Below are 20,876 nucleotides of genomic sequence, written 5' to 3' on the forward strand. Positions count from 1 at the left end.
GTTTCTTACTTGAGTGAAGTTAAAGATTTAGAGGCTGTGGAAATAAACAAGGATTGAGGTCCTTGTCTTGCAGGAGGCTGACTCTGCTTTAATCCCTAGTACCATAAATGGTTTTCAAAACATTGACAGGAATGATCTCTGATACAAGTGAGTAAATTAGAATTAGGGTGCATTACAAAATGACTATTGTCTTCTTTTTCTTTCATATTCAGTGATCTCCAAAGGCACTTTTCTTGGGGACTTAAGGCTTATTTTCTGAGTCCCATTTGAGCCCCTCACTTGGTAGTAGTACCCACATGGTACTGTCATAAAATGTAGAGACCCTCCAGTTGTGGAGGGAAATGAGAAATGGTTCTCAATTCTTTTTTAACTGCAGTGCCAAGCCAGCTGGTCTCAGAGACTGCATCTACAACAAATGGAAAATAACATATTTAATGCAGCCTTAAACGCTTTCATTTTCAACTTATTTTTAATTGGTATTGTTGGCTTAATGGAGCTTCTTGGAATTTATACTCAATACCAAGAAAAAACTTAAGAAAAATTGCTAAAGAGAAGCAGTTCATTCAGTTAAAAAAAGCATCCGGAAAAGCTGAAGCATGTTTCCTGAAAGAAATTACTTTTGGAGTTCTCTCTCTTCTGTTTGCTTTTTTTTTTTCTAGGTTTTCTCACCTAGAAAACTCAGAGATAGTGAGAAACTTCTGTAGTCACATTTCTCACCAGTGACAAGCCTCTGCAGAGCTAAAGTGAAGGGAGGTTCATGTTCACATAAGCATATTGTTCCCGAATATCTCTTATTGAATTGATCTTTATTTGGTAAAAGATAGTATGTTTGACCTCAAATCTACCTTCAAGCTTCCTATCCATTAATTTGAGTTTTAGAATGTTTTACAGGTTCTAGTTTATATAAAAAAGGTATGGCAGTAGACAATGAAAATCTTGTGGCTATAATATCTCATCTCATTAGAGGAAAAAAATAGAACCTGAGCTCTTGAATCAATAATGAAGCAAATCCTTCCTTTGGTCCCAAGTCCAGAAACAGTCAATCTGCAAAGCAGCAGCTCCAGCAGCCATGTTATTTCTCACTGGGCACCCCATGCAGAGATGGTACTCTCTGCAACCACCCTCCTTCCTGAGATTCTCTCAGTCTGCAGCAGTGATCTATGCCCTCTGCATTTCTCTCACAAGTCCAAAGGTTCAACCAAAAATGTTCTTAAAGCGTCTCAATATAATTAATGCAGTGAACAATTATTTTTACATTTATATATATTGATTATTTCCTAATTTTTACCTAGACCATGCAGATTTTAAAGATAAAGAATTACCTAATGAAGGTCAGAGTGATAGCTCTAAGGACGAGAGCACATGCTTTGAGTGTACACGATCTGGGTTTGATGCCGGGTAGGTACCACATGGTCCCCTGAGTATGGCCAGTAGTGACTCCTCAGTAAAAAGTTGAGACAATAGAGACAAGCAAGGGGGACAGGAGGAGACGGGAATGGGGAGCTTATTGAGACTGGAACAGGTGCATGGAGGGAATGGAATAAACAGCAATTGATCACGAACCAGCCTGGCACTCATTTCCTGCTTTGTCTACCCGTGGCATCAATCATCCTGAGTGGGGAAGTGGCCTGAGACCACCAAGCTCTGGCGGTGAGAGAGAGCTGTGGGCTTTTTATTCATTTTATGAATACACAAACAACTTTGTGACTGTATTTCAGTGTGATTCAATTTTTTAAAGTTTTAAAATGCACACAAAGAATCAAAGAACCATTGTCAACTAGACAGTTAAGTGCAGACCTCAGTGATGGGATCTGTGTTCAAATATAAATGAGTGACTCTTCCTCAGATATCAATTCCATCTGTGTCAAGCTGGAAGCAGCTGAACTTCCTACATGCAACCTTTCTGACTATTCTCCCACAGTCTGCTTCCTTGCAGTTTCTGTGGAATTGTTGGATGGGTGAATATTTTTCTCTTTCCTTTCCCCTCTATCATTTCCCCATCTCCTTACTCTTTCTGTACCTCCATATCTCTCATTTTTCTTCCTAAAAAAATCTTGAAATGTCTCGTAAGCCTTATATTCTCCTTTTTTTTAAACTTTGCTTAAAGTCGTGTCTAATTTTTTAATTCTCCCCTCCTGTCCTGTACTTGGTCTTTCTCCCTGCTACTTTTACTCAAATCACATTTTCCTTTCCTCGGCTATTTCTCTTATTCTTTTAATTTTTTTGTTCTAAACATTTGTTTTCTTAGCCATAATTTTAAAAGGTGGGGAGTTGAATGCTTACAGTTCCTCCAACGGGGAGAAAATAAATTAATCCTTTCTTCTGGAATTTTCCATGCCAATAACTACTAACTGAAGGATTTCTTCCTTCAGGCAGAATTAGAAAGCATCTCCCCAGTCCTACATCTTTCTTGTCTGTTGCCAGGAGATACTGCACTTACTTCCAAAAGTCAGGGCAAGTCTTTTAGGTCTGTGCATGCCTTATTGGGGTCTGTTATGGCACACAGATGTCAGCTTTGCCTTGTGAAGATTAATGACACATCTTCCATGGTGGAGTTGCTCATTACTGCCACCCTAAAAGAGTCTTAAGTGTACAGATTGCTTGACTTGATTGTGGTCAAATATTGGAGCTAGTAATTCTGCTTCCTCTCTAAGGAGAAAGTTTATTATAGACAAACAAACAATACCTATTAACTTGACCTAAAGCATTTGTACAAGAGTGATAGCACAGCGGTAGGGCGTTCACCTTGCACGTGGCTGACCCGGGTTTGATTCCTCCGCCCCTCTCGAGGAGCCCAGCAAGCTACTGAGAGTATCTTGCCAGCACAGCAGAGCCTGGCAAACTACCTGTGGCGTATTCAATATGCCAAAAACAGTAACGACAAGTCTCACAATAGAGACATTACTGGTGCCCGCTTGAGCAAAGGATTTGTAGAATGGGTAGTTTGTTGCCTTGAGGCAAGTTCTCTAAGGGATTTATAGATTGGGCTTCTTGATGGGTATGAAGCCATGTCCTATCTTCATTCTATCTCATCCCCCTTAGATTAAAGGTTTAATCTTCTGGAAATACTATTTTTGTTTGTTTTTTATTTTATTTTATTTTCATAAAGTTGTTCACAATAATTGATTGCATTGAATATTCCAACACCAGTCCCACCACCATTGTTCCTTTGCACCACCATATTTTGAATTATTCCATCCCAATCCTCAATGGAAATACTTTTTGGTCTGAGTTGGAATGTATGCCCCAAGTCCTAGATATTCAAAAATCTCTCTGGACTACTGATATTTTATAGAATGGCTGGTCCTCCTGTTGAAACATTGGTTGGAATCCTTGATTAGAACAGAGGTTCTCAGTATTATTTAGTCTGTCAGAAATAAAACAATACTCAAGTATTTTGCTTTCTTTAAGCAAAGCAGCAGAAAGCATCACCTATGTGCACCTGGGGCTGTCACCTCCACATGAATTGTTCCAGTACCCCAACCCTCCTTTGGGTTTAGTATCACCCACTTTCTGATAGATACTGATATGGAGTAAGATAATTTGATCATATGGATTATGAATAAAAATACGATAGGGCAAACAATTTCTATTGTCATGTTACATAAAATGATTAATGCCCTGTATGTAAACTTATTAAAATGCTATGATCTTTCATAGTAGTATATATTTTTATTAACATATATGCACATCTTAATTATGTAATGTATACTTTCCAATATCCTAGGATTGTTTTATTTAGTTCTTGTGGAACATTCCTCACTGAGACTCTTAACTCAACTTCTTTTTTCCCTCAAGTTTTACACATCTTAAAGTCCTCTCTTTCTTACTGATGCACAGAAAACAAGACAACATTATGTCTTTGAAATTAATTTATACCAATTTTAACACACAATTTAGTAGACTTTTTGTCCTTTTATGACTTAAATAAAAAGAGAAAAACTTCAAGTGGTCACTTGTCACCACTCAATCAACCATTATAGTAAATCTTTTCTCTCCCAAGATTTGAAAGTATTACACTTCATGGGACTTCTCTTGGCTGATTTGCAAAATATGTTACAGAAACCTGGTTCTTTGGCTCTCAGGAAACAGAAACTTATGAGAGACTAGAACTTTATTTTTTACAAACAAAATTTTATTAGAAAACAATGGAAAAGGTAATGTACCAGAATACAAAGAAAGCAGCATGGAACAGAGGTGCAAAACTGGCTTCTATTTTTTCATGTTATTTTAAGAACTTATTTCTAAAAATATTATTTACACCATGATTTATAAAGTTATTCATAATATAGTTGCCTCAGGCATTCCAACACCCATCACAGCACCAGTGTGACGCCTCCACCAATGTCCCCAGTTTCCCTTACACTTGCCAGTCTGCCCTTTAGCAGGCACATACCAAATTTAATTCATATTGCTTGCTTCAACAAAACTAACAGGAATGGCAAATACAATTATCAGAAAATAAATCAATTAAAGTCAATTTGTAGTAATTGCTTGCTATATGATTTAACCTATATAAATAAAAAAAATCAAATGACTTGATACAATAGAATATAATGCTTGGTCTTATATCTTATATAAAACTCAAATAAGTTTTCAGCTCTGGAATCTAACATCAAATTTCACCTCCTACATGGGTATTTTTGTGGGAATCCTTTCTTCCCTGTCATTAATAAAACTATTACTTTTTAAAATTTCATGCTAATATAGTTTGGAGTTTACATAAAATAAGTAAAGCCTACAAATGTAAAATTTAAATAGAGCAAAGATAATTTGAAAATATAAAGGAGAAATCTGAATAGGCTTAAGTATAAAGTGTTTTATCCTAAGAAAGGAAATAATGGGCTTAATATTAAAAAATATTATGGATACTGCCAATCATGTCAGCAGTGCTAATATGGGCAAACAAGAAATTGCAATGAAAAAATCTCTGTGGATACAAAAACCTGCTAAGATATAGAACATTCAATATAAATGAGATATTAATTCATTATTGAAAATGTATAAAAATTCCTTAGCAAGCTCAGAGTAAACATACATTTCATTTTTGGTTATTGTTACTTTGTTATTTGGGCCACACCTGGGAATGCTTAGAGGTTACTCCTGGCTCTGACTAGTGATGCTCTGAGGACCATATGGGATGCCAGGGACCAAACCCAGGTTGGCTGCATGTAAGATAAGTGCCCTATCCTCTGTACTATTGCTCCAGGCCCAGTATATATAAAGATATATGATATTAATAAAGCATACATGAGTAACAAATATGTTCAATAGCAAATTACAGAAATATAATTAGATCATAAACTGCAAACAACATGTAAAATAACAGTTTGGATGTTCAATACACAAAAATGTCATGAATAAATAGCTCAGGGTTAACATTGGGGATCCTGAGATTTTTTTTCTTTTATTTTTAATGCATCTTGTGGGGGAAAGTGGGTTAGGCACACTTCTTAGGGCTTATATTTGGCTCTATACTCAGAAACACTTCTAGTGTACTTCAGAGAACCATATGGATGGCAGGGATCAAACCTGGGATGGCTGCATGTAAGGTTAATAACTTATCCACTGTATTATCTGACATTCTTTTTTGAAAAAAATGTGTAATTGAGGTAACATGTTTGTAATAATAGCATTTATGGTTTGGGTAATGCTTATAGTTTGGATGTACAGATTTATTGCACCTCACCATAACCAAAGTGTCCAAGACACACCCCACTAACACCTGTCTTTTATCTTTTATATTCCTCCTCTTCCTTCCCCATATTTTCTACTATTCTGCCCTTTTTTGTTGTTGTTTTGCTTTTTGGGTTACACCTGGTGGTGCTCAGGGGTTACTCCTGGTTCATGCACTCAAGAATTACTCCTGGTGGTGCTTGGGGGACCATATGGGATGCTGGGAATTGAACCCAGGTCGGCTACATGCAAGGCAAACCCCCTACCCACTGTACTATCACTGCAGCCCTACTATTCTGCCTTTATCTTCCTATTTGTTGCATGAAGTACAAAGGTAGTATAAATATCATTCTTTCTATTACTAACCTTCTGTGAAATGAATAGTAGAAAGACAAAAAGGCAAAATATATTTTCTTCTAAGGATTTGACTCTATTTGAGAAGGATCTGTTCTAGGAGCTTATTCTGTTGGTGCATGGCCATCCCTAGTTAGGAGTTAGAATTTGTAGAATTAGGTCAGCTAACTAATGCTTTACCATAATGGGTATCTTTTGAGAAATAAAATGCATTTTATTTCCTTTGAAAATATAATAAATTGTTGCCTTTATATTAGTGCAAATTGAAATTTTAACAAGGAACTTTATCACCTATTTCATCACAAATGCCATGAATGTCTTCATGAATGGATGATACAGATTTGTTTTACCTCAATTTGTATGTGGAAAGGGAATATATTAAAAGCTGGGTTTAAATCTCTTCTGTGTCTATCTCAGCAGACTCACCTCCATATCATAGATTCCCTGCTTTTTCACCCAGCATTACAGGTAAGGTTAACATCCTGGCTAATATCCCAAGCTTTTTCAAACCATAAGTGGATTCCTCTCCCATCCAGATGGGTCCCAGAAACCCCGACACCAGCTTCCAATATCTAAGCAGGCCCATATCCACAACTCAGACCCTCTGATTTTGTCCCTTCAAGCAGTTGCTTGTGTTCTGAATTGTGTGACCTCACTTGATCTTGCACACACTGATATGTCCTGTCTTCTGGGTAGGAAAATAGCAACACCCAATCTATTCCCTCAGAGATTCCCAATGTGGCTAACTACAAAGATTCATCTTCAATATAGCAAGAGCACAACAAACACAATGAGGAAGCCACATAAAAGTTCATCAAGTTCAATGAGTAGCTCAACAACAGTAATTGTACTATTACTATTTAGTACTGATAGTACCAATTAGTACTATCAGTACCAATCAAGATTGACTTTTAGTGAAAAAAAAAACAACAACCTTAGAATAAGGTCTAAGCAGCAGAATGACAGCTGGGGAAATGATGGGTAAACTCAAAGATGAAATACAGGAAACCTCTATAAGACAACAGAAGATGAAAGAAGGTCTAAAAAAAAGGAACTGCACACCAAAGAACTATGGGATGAGTTCAAGAGGAACAATTCAAGTGTCAGAATCCTGAAGAATAGGAAGGCAAATTTGAAGAAGAACCACTAGTTTAAGAAATCATAGATAAGAATGTTGTAGCGCTCAGTTGTTTAAGCACCCAGATGCAAGAGGCCCAAAGGATCCTAGTGAAAATAGACACAAAGAAAAAGAAATTCAAGATACATTGAATTCAGAATGACAAAAGACAGAGGCAGAATCATTGAAAGCAAGATCAAAAAGGAGCTAACATACAGCGGAAATCCCATACTATTCCCAGTAGAAGTATCAAATGAGACTTTGATCCCAGGAGAAAGTGGTGAACTCAATGAAATAAACACCAGACCAAGAACACTCTATCCAGCTAAAAATTATCACTCAGCATGGAAGGAACAATAGAAAGTTTCATGGACAGAAACAGTTTAGGGAATTGGCATCTCATATGGTCCTTCGTGCCCTACCAGAAGTGATCCCTGAGCACAGGGCCAAATGTAAACCCTGAGCACTGCTGTGCAAGGCTCGAAACCAATTAAATAAATACATAAATAAGACAAGATAAACTTTTCAGAATGTCATTATTGAATCTGACATTCATTTATTTACTTATGATTGCCCTTTTATAGATTAAGAAAGGTCCGTTACTGTCAAATACCCAGCCCTGGACTGAATGAATATCTTTTTGATATTAAACATGATTCTAAAATCCAGACAGACTTTGGTATCATAGGTCTGAACTGAGTTTTTCCTGTCATTCTGGGAACCTTCTAAAACAGTGAAAAAATAACCAATAATGAAAGTTTTTGCAGGACAAAATTATTTTTGTTCTTAGCTTGTAAGGTTTTTAATATATTTTTCAGTAATAAACTACTGTTTCATTTAATTTTTACATTTACTGAGATTTTTTATTGTAATTTTACTTAAGCATTGTCTATAATATAACATTTTATGACATAAAGACAAAATTCTGCGTCACACCTACAAGCCACCTCCAGTGCCATGTAAACTCATTCACTGGATATGATCCATAGACTCATGAGTAAATCTTGAAAGATATCAACAAGTTTCAGAGATTCTTTCAGACCCAGCACAAGGCTAAGTCATCTGGGAAACCCTAGAGGAGAGTGAGTGAGCCCAGCATCCACCCAAACAGAGCCCCCATGTCTGAAAACCTCCACATTCCATAATTGCCACCATGCTCTCAGCCGTAGTCCAATGCTCAGGATGAGCCTCATTCAGAAATCAATCTTTAGAAAAACGTAGGTATGTGGGTTTTGTGACTGAAATATCCAGTCTTTCATGGAATTGAGGATGGACCACGTCCCCCCATCTCCTAGTACTTCTGGAGGCCTTGGCAGTCACACACATACACTCAAACACCACGCAGTTAAAAATTTAATTCTAGCTGTATCATCCCATTAAAAATCCTGGACTTCCTGGAGCACCTGGTCACATAACACCTCAAACTCTACAACACTGATAAGCCAGGAGTAGCACACCAGATTGGATGGGATGTAATGTAGAAGGCATCCAATCTCAATTAACAAAATATCAAGACAGAAGGCTTAACCTGTAACATCTTAGTAATCTCTTATACAAGGGCTTAAAGATAGCTTCATGATGAGATATACAATCTTTGCTAACTTTCTTCTGAGGAAATACTTTTTGATCATTCTTTTTTTTTATTATTCATCAACATCTTTACCTTTTTATTCAGCTTTCTGCCAGAGACACATATTAAAAACACCAAGGAAATGTTTCCTGCGACACCACTTGGAGAGACAGCATGGGCAGGATGCATTCTGACAAGTTCCTCTGGGCTATTTTCAGAGATTTTAGTTTCCCCTCTGCCTTGGCTGAGAGGGCCAGGAAAGGATTCTCTTACTCAACCCCAATCTAGACAGAGCTTGGGCTCCAGAACTGGAGTCCTGGATCTCCTGTCTGTGGCCCGAAGCACAGCCTGCCTGACGCCCTCCAGGCAGGCCAGAGGGCACGAAACTGCAGATCCTGAGGCAGTGAAGCTGGGCAGAGGCCCTCCTCAGAGTCCCTGGCCTTGGAACTGCAATTTCACCTGGAAGCCAGGAACACTTCATTTACTTTGCCTAGTCGCTACAGGAAGTGCACCCCTGCAAGGGAGCAGGGGCGCTGGTGAAGCCCCCCTATCAGCTCTCAAATTTCTGTGACGGCATCTTTATGGAGAATAAAAGAGGGGACGAGACAGGGGACATTTGTCCGTGGCAGCGTCTCAGTGGCAGAGCATGAGCCATTTGTGCTGTGTGTGTATGGCACTAGGTTCGACCCCGGCATGGCAAAATAAAAACAAAGGGCCTTTGGCTGGCTGGCAGCCAAGAAACCGGAGGCCTCTGACCACGCAGCCTCAGTTACACGCAGTCATGGAGTTCTTAGGTGACGCCAAAGCTCTGTGTCACGGATGATTTGGACCTGCTGCAGGCGATCTTTCCTCTCTCGGCCTTCTGTGCCTCTGAGCTCGTCTGTTACTTCTTTGGAAAGGTGAATCTCGGTCAGAAGACTGGATCCCTGCGCCTCCCCATCCTCTCCTGGGTGAAATGAGGTGAACAGCATTTACCTCCGAGAGGTGTTTTGAGATACGGGGAAAGCTCTGACCTCCATTCACAGAACACAGAATTAAGTGCGCAGAAAATGTGGCTGTGGAGTCCCTCTATTCAACAGACGAGGAGGAACAGCGAGTCCAGGAGAAGAGGAGCAACAGAAATACATGATCTATGAGGACAGGAAACAAACACAACGGGGGAGGTTTTCTAAAAGCTGTCTCTAAGGTCTGCTCAGGTCCAGGCAAATGAGCCACAGGACGTGGAGTTCTGAGAAAGCTGAGCAGATCCATGCAGGCCTCTGCACAATTTGGAGGCATGATGAGATAAAACTCTGCGCACTCCATGTACAGAATGGCACAGTGTCACCCTGTGGACACAGTCCTTCAGCCAATTTGACCCGAGATCTGCGGATGTCACAGTGTCCCTGCGGTTGAGCACCCCCGCACCCGGGAGGTCTCTGCTCTTCGGAGCCTATCGTCTCTGTCAGAGCAGAGTGCCCAGCAGATGGCCAGCCTGAGCAGGACATGGCTGTCACCACACCCCACGGCTCCAGGGACTAAGACTAAGACGGCTTTTGCTCCGGGGTTTCTGGCTGCTTTTCTGACTGCTCCTTAGCTTTGAGTTCTTATTTCTTTTCATAGCGCTTCTAGAAGTAATCATCAGGCTCAACGCCCAAGTTCCTCAGATTCTCCCTGATGGCTTCCACTGTCCGGGCCCCCTCGAATTTCCATGTGCTCAGGTAAAGCGTGAACTCCTGGAAGTCCAGGAGCCTGCGGGTGTCCATGGAGCAGAGGTTCCTGATATCACGAGTTCTATCCAAACGAGGGGAAAACACAAGTCCAGACAACTTCTCCAGGTCCTGGAGACTCACTTGGAATTTGCTTAACTGGGATTGGAAGCCAATAGCTTCACTGGGGACCACAAAGGCCCTGAGCACCAGTGGTTCTGCAGACAGCAGGCTTCTGCGAGCCAGGATCACCTTGAGGAGATGCGAGGGGACAGCCATGTGGTCCTGGCCAATCACCTGGCAACTAACTGTTTCCTTCCCATCACTACCAGTCAGCGGCCAAGTAAATGGTCCAGACACGATCCAGACATCTTCAAACCGCTCTGTCAGTTCTCGATAGTACATTTCTATTCTGTTCCAATAGCCAGCATTATTCTCAAAATTCGGAGGCACAATATTAGAAAGGTAAAAAGTTTTAGCCCTGGCTTTAGATGAGAATTTGTTATTTCCATCTGGAGCCATATGACCTCGAGACCAACCACTTCCAATATAGTCCTCATTGATCGCACTGAAGGTCGGAGAGATATTGGGATCAGGCTTGAATTCACACTGTTTTCTGTCTGCATTACCTAATATCTTGTTCTTGGATATATGTTCAGGAACCCATCTTGGGACCCGCTTGGACTGATCACAAGACAAGGTGTGATTAGTGTAACACCTTGTCTCTGTTCCAGTTAAAGGGAATCCAAACTGTTCCAAGACAGCTTTTTCTACAGAACCTTCCAGGCAGCTGACCCAGATTCAATCCCTGGCCATCCACATGATCCCTGAGCCCACCAGGAGTGATTCCGTATCTGGCACCGGCTCTGAGCTCTGACTCCGCGCCCAGCGCGGCCCCGGCCACGAAGCCCGCGGGCAGCGCGCGCCCACCCAGACACCTGCGCCCCTCGGTGCAGCCTTGATCATTCTTTTAGCTAATTATAACAAGCAATATAAAGTAAATTATTGAGGGCCTATTATGGGGACAGGCTGGGAAAATTGGAGATAATGGTGGAGGGAAGGTGCAATGGCGCTGGGATTGGTGTTGGTATATTGAATGTCTGTAACAAATTGTCATAAACAACTGTAAATCACAGTGTTTATATGAGGTGTGAGGAGAAAATAATTTTTTTTAAAAGAAGACAATAATTCTTGTTTAGGGAAAGCTCACTTTTTTTCCCTCTCGCTCTCTTTTATTTTATGCCACATCTAGTACTGCTCAGGGCTTACTCCTGGCTCTTTGCTCATGGATTATTCAAACTCCTTCTGGGGCTTGGGAACCATATAGGTTTCCAGGGATTGAACCTGAGCTGACTGTGTGCAAAGCAAGCATCCTACCCAGTGGACTATCACTCCAGACCCATGTTTTTTGACTTTCACAGGCCAAATAAGGTTTTTCTTTTAATTTTTAAAAAATATTCTCTCCTCTCTATTAATAAGTGCATTGTAGGATTTATCTATTTCACATATTTTAAACTGAATTTGCATACAATTATTTATACTATTTCTAAAATTTATATACCTATAAAAAGATGTATTTTGAAAAATTATCAAATTATCACTGATATACAATTTTGTGGAATTTCAAGAATTTGACTTTATTCATCTACATGTGTGTAGGTGTTACCACCTCCACAATAAAAAAATATTATCTCCCATAAGTTGAATATAAACAGAAAAAAGGAACAGTAAATAGCTAAGGGCATCAGAACCAGGGATTTTGTCTACAGAGCTGAGCTTACCTGGTGGAGGGCAGCAGGTACACTAATGATGGGTGCGGTGTTGGAATGATGTCACTGTCACTGTCATCCCATTGCTCATCGATTTGTTCGAGTGGGCACCAGTAACGTCTCTCATTGTGAGACTTATTGTTATTGTTTTTGGCATATCCAATACGCCACGGGTAGCTCGCCAGGCTCTGCCGTGCGGGCACAGTACTCTCAGTAGCGTGCCAGACTCTCCAAGAGGGGCGGAGGAATCGAACACGGGTTGGCTGTGTGAAAGGATTAGAATTAACAATAGTGTAAAACAAGATATTGTTTTGCTATAAAATAATGATGGCATAAAAATATTGTTTCTGTGACTAAATTTGCATACGCTTTTTAAATCTCAATTTTCAGATCTGTTAAATAATGGTTTTATTAGTTTACAGAAACTTTAAAAAGATTGCATAAAATTAAATGAGAAAATATAGGAAAGACTGAGTACCTTTACAACAACTATTTTTTATTTTAGTAAAAATTCTTAGATTCATAAATGTCTCTTGTTAATGCTGGTTTTCATTCTAGCTATTTGTATCACTTGTATCACTTGTCATCCCATTGATCTTTGATTTGCTTGAGCAGGTGCCAGTAACGTCTCCATTCATCCCTGTCACATGCTAGTGTAGCCCAATGGTACCTGTTCGCTTCAGGAACACGAAGAGCCTCAAACTGTTCGTTCAGGGTTTTGACGAAGAAGTCTGACCATCTTGTAGGTGGGAGGCCACGTGGTCTTTTGACATCCCATGGAATCCAGTCGGTAACAGCTCTAGTCCAGCAATCGTCTCAAAATTGCATTACGTGTCTGGCCCACCTGATTTTCAATGCCTTGGCAAATGAGATAGTGTCCCTGATTATTGATCTTTAACAGAGGCCAGAACTCCAGATCCCTTCTCTCACTTGAGTGAAATGTGATATTCCAAGCATAGCTCTTTCGATTCCTCTTTGGGATACCTGAAGAGTGTTATTGTCCAGTTATTGGGCCCCTATGAAAACTAATATGGGCCCTAGTTATTTGTGTAGTTTTTAAATTTTTCAGTATCCCTCATGAAGTCTAGTGTTTATACTACTATAGTTTTATTTAAAATATACTTAATGAGCATATAGTGCCTAACATGCCACATATGATCAACCAGCATAGTAAAAGCCTCATAGATCATTGCCAAGAAACTGATCATATTGCTTTCCTTTTATAATATGGGTTCTAATGATCATAACAAGTTGAAATTTTTACCAAACACCTACTTATGGATAATCACTCTGGGTCTTGCTGACAGATGCTGGTTCCACAATCATCATCAAGAGGCTACAAAAGTCTAGAAACTGGTGAAAACTTGTCAACACATTAAGCTGTGAAGCTTTCCTATTTTTCACAAGAAAAAAAAAAAGCAAAAGCAAAAGAATCTCATTAGAATTAAAATGCCATCCTTAAAAAAATAAAAGCATAGAGGCTTATTCTTTTCATTTCCTCTCAGTAATATACCCAGTACAAGATTAAAAAAAAAAAGATGTAGCCTTAAAAGTCCTACTTAGGGAAATAAAAAAATACTTAATGGGATCACAAGATTGATTCTTAAACAAACTGTTTCTCTTCTTTATTATCTCTAATCCTCAAGGAATATTTATAGAGTAGTTTTATAATTGTTTCTATCTTATCTGAAAATAAAACAGAACCCTGTTTATGGACATCTAGACAATAATTGCAATGATTTTTGCCCTCCTCTCCCTGAATTTAATTATAAAAAGAACATGCAGTATTCTCAGTTAATTTTATTAATATTCTTGGTCTTAATTCTCCTTTATTTTTAATTCTCTTCTTTATTTTTAAAGAAGTGCCCAGCCAGTGTTTGCAGTACATTTGGCAGATGAATCATTACTCATTATGGTAATGAAGCAGGGCTGTGCTGTTTTAATTATGTGGGACCAGTTAGGAGAGAGCCCATTTATTTCAGAAACACACAGTGACAAATGTCTATATTTCAGGGTAGGCTCAAAAATGATGTAAACATAGGCAGCCAGCTGTCTGAGTAAGTCAGTCAGGTTTTCGATCATTTTATGCAGTGTGGTGTTGAGTAAGTCAGTCATGCTTTTTTGCAAAGGAAACTTACCACTTTGCTACTTTGGACAAGAGAATATGGAATTGGGAGTTTGGGGTCAGTAGGGATATTTTTGTGTTGCAATCTAGACTAATTCATTGCTCTTCAATCTCCAGTATTTCTTTAATCTCATATGAAATATAACAGCATGCTGAAGTCCTTTTTATTATCTTCCTCTCTCTCTCTCTTTCTCTCTCTCTCTCTCTCTCTCTCTCTCTCTCTCTGTGTGTGTGTGTGTGTGTGTGTGTGTGTCTCCACACACACTCATACACGTGTGCGCAAGCAATGCAATGAGTTCTAATTATATCACTGACAAGGAGTTAAAACTAGTTGAAGTTTAAACATTCTTTGAGATATTAGGGAGATAGCTCAAAGAACTAGAGTACTTGCATGGCATGTACAAGACTCCTATTTTGACCCAAGCACAATATATCCCCTAAGCCTCCTGTATAAAATAGTATCTACTGGCTATGAAAGTGATAGCCCACAGCACTACTAACTCAAGCAGCAGGTGGTATACAGTGCAGAATATGAGCACTTGATATTCCATACTACTGCTGGATGAAGTATCTCTAGGAGTTCCTACCAGTACTCTTACTACTTATACTCCTTTCTGCTTGGGAGAACTCCCCTCACAACCAACTTTTTTTAATAGAAAATAAAATGATAAAAATTCTTTCAATCATAAATCTAAGATAGCTTAGAGCTGTGATTCCTAAACCGTGTGTTGAGGCATCAAGACACTGTAGGGCAAAACAAAGGTATTTTTAATTTTTAAAGAAAATATTACTCTGAAGTTACTATCTCAAATTAATTGATTTTGGAATTTCTTTATGAAGTCAGGCTCTCCACAATTGTTCTGATGAATAAAAGGAAAATATTGAGTCAAAACGTCGAGGTATAAAAGATGAGGTTCAATTTGATTTGAGAAGTTGTGCTAAACTGGTAGCACATTTCATTAAATAATCATGGCTACTTGGGATTAAAGAATGTAATGTTAGTCGGGGCCCGTGCTCGGCTCCGGCCGGCCGGGTTTTCGGCCCGGGCGCCCATGCCCCTGCAGAGCCGGTGGATGTGGAACAAGCGGGAACCAGAGACAGCTTTAGGAACTGGGGTTCCAGCAAGTGCTTGCAGCCATGTATGGAGACTGTGAACTAAGCTTTTGCCCCACGCCGGCTAACGGAGGAAATAACCTTCCTTCTTGGTCTCTCTCCCCTCCGGGAGAAGGCGTGCTGTCCGACATTTTGCGGGTCCGTTGAGAAGGTATGAACTTTGGCGCGGAATAAAAAAAAATAATAATAATGTGTGCTTTGAACTTGAAACAGCCTCGGGATACAGGGCCAGCCCCAGTCGGGGCCCGTGCTCGGCTCCGGCCGGCCGGGTTTTCGGCCCCGGCCCCCATGGCCCTGCAGAGCCGGTGGATGTGGAACAAGCGGGAACCAGAGACAGCTTTAGGAATTGGGGTTCCAGCAAGTGCTTGCACCCATGTATGGAGACTGTGAACTAACTTTGGCTACTGCTGTTCCAGGAAAAATGATTCATTTTCAAACTTAAATCTTCGCGGACTTAATTACTATAATACAGAAATTGTAAACCGACATTTTATTTCTTCATTCTCATCAATGGAAAACTTATTATCAAATATTTCCCTATTAATAGAGCTGTATTCTTAGGGGATAAATTCCAACAAAAATAGTGAGTCTCTTTTGAAACTCTAACAACAATAGTGAGTTATGTGGTGAAATCTGAAATGTAATCAAGGTAAAGAGAAAAAGGAAGTGAAATTATCACTCACGTACGGGGTGGGTTGGGGGGTGAGGGGTGGGATGTATACTGTTTTTTTTTCTTTTGTCTGTTTGTCTGTTTTGTTTTTGCTTTTGTTTTTGTTTTTATTGGTGGTGGAATATGGGCACTGGTTAAGGGATGGGTGTTTGAGCATTGTGTAACTGAGATATAAGCCTGAGAACTTTGTAACTTTCCACTTGGTGATTCAATAAAATAAATTACAAAAAAAAAAAAAAGAATGTAATGTTTTACTTTTTTGCTTATACAATTTATAATATATGGACTGTACTGATGAATAAATATGATACTTGGACCTATCTGTTAAGAAAATTACATTCTTAGGTAATTCTTTTAGCTTTGGGGTCCTGTGCAACATGTGTTCTCACATTAAATTTCTATTATCTAAAACAGTTATAGAATCTCTTCCTTAGACTTGAACCAGTGCAATCTCTCTATATACCTACTGGATGATCAAAATTCTCTTTACATTTAATTTTCTGAAATAATGTTGGTTTGCAGAGCATAAATTTTTACAAGTGCATAGTTCATTCTACTCTTTCAGTGTACTGTCATTAAAAGTAACAAATATTTTATGTTCAATATTTTTATTTATTTTATTTTTATCATTTTGATTGATGTACCTGAATTTACAATGCTGTTATTTATAATTTTCATGCGTCATTGATGTATACATTATTTCAACACCAACCCATCATCAGAGTGCCTGTTATTCTGCACCAGTGTTTCTAGGCCCCCTCCCATTGTAGCCCTTTCCATGTCAGCCCAGTTTTTGTAGGAAAAATCTCTAGTCTTGATGACTTTAGCCATATGTTGTTCTCTTACTATATTTCATTTTATCACACATATCAGAGAGTTTTAAAAAATTCATTGTGGAGGTGATGACAACTATACACATAGATTGATACAGCTAAACACCTGAAATTCTGTAAAATCATAAATCAATGACAAGTTTGATTTTAAAATTTTATAGAATTATTATATATTATAAATATATAAATTTTAACATTAATAGTATGAATAATTTTGTAATAAGATATTTTTAAATTTACATTAAATAGATAAATACCACAAACATACAGTTTAGTAAAAGAGAATTAAGAATTTAAGGAAAAATCTGAAATAAGTCTATAAAGGTATAAAAGTGTATTTTACCATAAAAACAGAACATTGGCTTTATGTTTGAAAATATATGTTATATAATATTTAAACATCTACAATAATAAGTAAAATATTACAATAAATGTCTCTTATAATAAATCACCTGAAAAGACATTCAATATAAGTGAAATGTTAATGCATCATTGAAAAAGCTTAACAACATTTTAAACTACTTTTTAAACAGACCTTTATTAATCTAGTAATGGGCAACTATTTGCCCCATAAGTGAATGTCATACTCAGTGACAGGATGCTAAGGTATATGGGGCTGGAGTGATAGTACAGCGGGTAGGGCATTTGCCTTGCACATGGCCTACCGGGGTTGATTCCCAGCATCCCATCTGGTCCCCTGAACACCGCCAGGAGTGATTCCTGAGTGCAGAGCCAGGAGTCAGCCCTGAGCATTGCTGGATGTGAACCCAAAAAGTCAAAAAAAAAAAAAGATGCTAATGTATTTGTCCTGATTTTATTTATTTTAATTAATCTAAATAATTTATTTTTATTTAATCACTATGAGATATACAGTTATAAAGCTGTTTGTGAATGGGTTTCACTTATACAATGTACATTTCCCACCCAATGTCACCAGTTTCCCTAGCACCCTCCCTCACCCACCCAAGCCTTCCTGTGGGGCAAGCACTTTTATTCTCTCTCCTCTCTCTCTTTCTCTCTCTCTCTCTCACTCTTTTTCTCTCTCATTCTCTCTCCTTTTGTATGATAGAATAAAGTAAAACAGTATAGATTATAATAAGCTATTCTAAATTGGAGCAATATAAAATTGTGCTAAAAGTGAATACTGTGTTAGGATGGAGAACATGTATATTTTATTAATATTTAACTTCTCTATATACAAATAACTGTAAGATATAATAAAATATTTATGAACCCTTACTAGTAGTTGGTGTTGTGCTGGTGTTCTATCAGCATTTGGCAATTTGAGATAGGAACAAAGAGTATAGAAGAGTGAATGATGCTGCAAAAGACAAGATTTCAGGCTGGAGCAGTTAAGTACAGCGGGTACACCTTGCACGCGACCAACCTGAGTACTATTCTCAGCATCCCATATGGTCCCTTGAGCACTGCCAGGAGTAATTCCTGAGTGCAAAATCAGGAGTAATCCCTGCGCATAGCCAGGTGTAATTTCCGGTTGTTCTTATTCTTTTTGGTGTGTGACAGTCTCTGATATGTGACATGATATCTCATTGTTGTTTGATTTGCATTTTCCTGATGATTAGTGATGTACAGCATTTTTATGTGCCTTTATTCCAATACCTGGTTGCTTTAATTAATTTTTACTACAGTTTGAATTTCAGGAGTGTTTGCTCTATTTCTTTGAAAAATATCATGGGTACCCTTATAGGGACCACATAAAATCTGTAATGCTTTGAGGAGTATTACCATTTTCATGATGATATTCTCCCCGTACATGAGGAGGGGATGTGTCTCCATGTTCTTGTGTTCACTACTATTTCTTGAAGTAGTTTTTGTAGTTTCCTTTGTATAGGTCCTGCATAGGTCCTGCACCTCTTTAGTTAAGCTGATTCTGAGGTACTCGATTTTCTGAGGTGCAATTGGGAACAGAGTATTTTTTAAATATCCCTTTTTTCTCTTTTGTATATAGCAAAGCCATGAACTTTGGGGCATTAATTTTTTAACCTGCCACTTTACTATTTTACCTATTTTTAATAATTTATTTTTTAATTAGTGAATCACCGTGAGGGTACAGTTACAGATTTACATATTTTAGTGCTTGTTTCTCTCATACAGTGTTCAAGAACCCATCCCTCCACCAGTGCCCATTCTCCACCACCAATAAACCCAGTATCCCTTCCACCCCCCAATAACATCTCCCCCCACCCCACCCTGCCTCTGTGGCAGGGTATTCCCTTTTGTTCTCTCTCTCCAATTGGGTGTTGTGGTTTGCAATAGGGGTATTGAGTGGCCATTCTGTTCAGTCTCTAGTCTACTTTCAGGACCTTTTTTTGTAGTCTTTTTTTGAGGAATATATAAAATATTCTAATATATTTTAAATATAATTTATTTTGATACATTTTAAATATTCTAAATATAATATCATGTCATCTGCAAATAGTGATTTATAACTGTTTATTTTCCTATTAGAGTGTTCTTGATATCTTTTTTTGACTAACTGCTATGGCCAAAACTTCCAGTACTATATTAAATAGGATTGGCAAGAGAGGGCAACCTTGCATTGTCCCCAATCTTAGAGGGAAGGCTTTTAGTTTCTCCCCATTGAGAATGATGCTTGCCATGGGTTTGTGGTAGATGGCTTTGACTGTATTGAGAAAAGTTTCTTCAATGCCCATTCTGCTGAGAGTTTACATCATAAACAGGTGATGAATCTTGTCAAATGTTTTCTCTGTATCTATTGATATGATCATATGGTTTTTATCTTTACTTTTGTTCATATGGTGTATTACATTGATTGAACTGTGAATGTTACACCATCCTTGCATCCCCAGGATGAATCTTATTTGGTCATGGTATAAGATCTTTTGATGAATCATTGGCTCTATTTGCTAGTATTCTGTTGAGGATCTTTGCATCTGTTTTTATTGAGGATATTGGACTGTAACTGTCTTTTTTGTGATATCTTTGTCTACTTTTGATATCAGAGTGATATTTGACTCATAGAAGCTATTTGGGATGTTTCTATTTCTTCGATTTCCTGAAAAACTTGAAAAGAATTGGCAGTAATTCATCTTTAAAGATTTGAAAAAATTCTCTACTGAATATGTCTGGGTCCAGGCCTTTGATTGGGGAACATTTTTGATTACCACTTCAATTTCCTTGATAGTGGTAGGTTTGTTCAAGTATTCCAAATCTTCTTGGTTCAGCATTAGGATGTTATAGGAATCCAGGAATCTAGGAATTTATCTATTTCTTCAAGGTCTCTTGCTTCTTGGCGTAAATATTTTCAAAGTAATCTGTAATGATCCTTTGAATTTCTGCATTTTCTGCTATGATGTCCACCACTTACATTTCTGATTTGGTTTATTAGGGTTCTCTTCTCTCTCTCTCTCTCTCTCTCTCTGAGACTTGCCAGTGGTTTATAGATTTTGTTTATTTTTTCAAAGAACCAGACAATGATATTTTGATTTTTTTTATTCTAGCTCATTAATTTTTGCTCTGTTTTATTTTTTACTTCTCCTGCTTTGTTTGGGATCATTTTGTCAGTCATTTTTCAAGATCAGAAGCTGTGAAGTTATGTTATTTTTGTGAGCCCTTTCTTTATTTCTGATATATGCTTGCAGAGCTCTAAACTTTCCTCTTAACACTGATGTTGCTGTGTTCCACAAGTTCTGGTAGATTGTTTCTTCATTTTCATTTGTTTCCAAAAATCTTTTGATTTCCTCTCTAAGCCACTGGTTGCTCAGTAGCAAGCTATTTAATTTCCAATTGCTTGATTCCTACGCCCACCCCCCACATATCTGTGTCTGATTGAATCCTATTTTCATTATATCATGGTATGAAAAGATAGTTGATACAACTCCTATCCTCTTGATTTTATGGAGGTAATATTTGTGGCCCAGATTATAATCTGTTTTGGAGTGTATCCCACATGCACTAGAGAAGAATGTGTTATATAATA

At 38.3% G+C, this 20,876-nt stretch overlaps 1 protein-coding gene and 1 pseudogene across 1 annotated transcript in view; one reads left to right on the top strand and one right to left on the bottom strand.

Moving 5' to 3' along the window:
* The window catches only part of PLD5 (phospholipase D family member 5), a 393,721-nt gene that overhangs the window by 293,164 nt on the left and 79,681 nt on the right, over positions 1–20,876 (top strand). The gene's annotated exons all lie outside the window — the stretch shown is intronic.
* LOC105943360 (nuclease EXOG, mitochondrial-like) lies at positions 10,241–20,124 on the bottom strand (annotated as a pseudogene).

Source organism: Sorex araneus, chromosome 9 (assembly GCF_027595985.1).
Source record: "Sorex araneus isolate mSorAra2 chromosome 9, mSorAra2.pri, whole genome shotgun sequence".
Taxonomy (NCBI): Eukaryota; Metazoa; Chordata; class Mammalia; order Eulipotyphla; family Soricidae; genus Sorex; species Sorex araneus.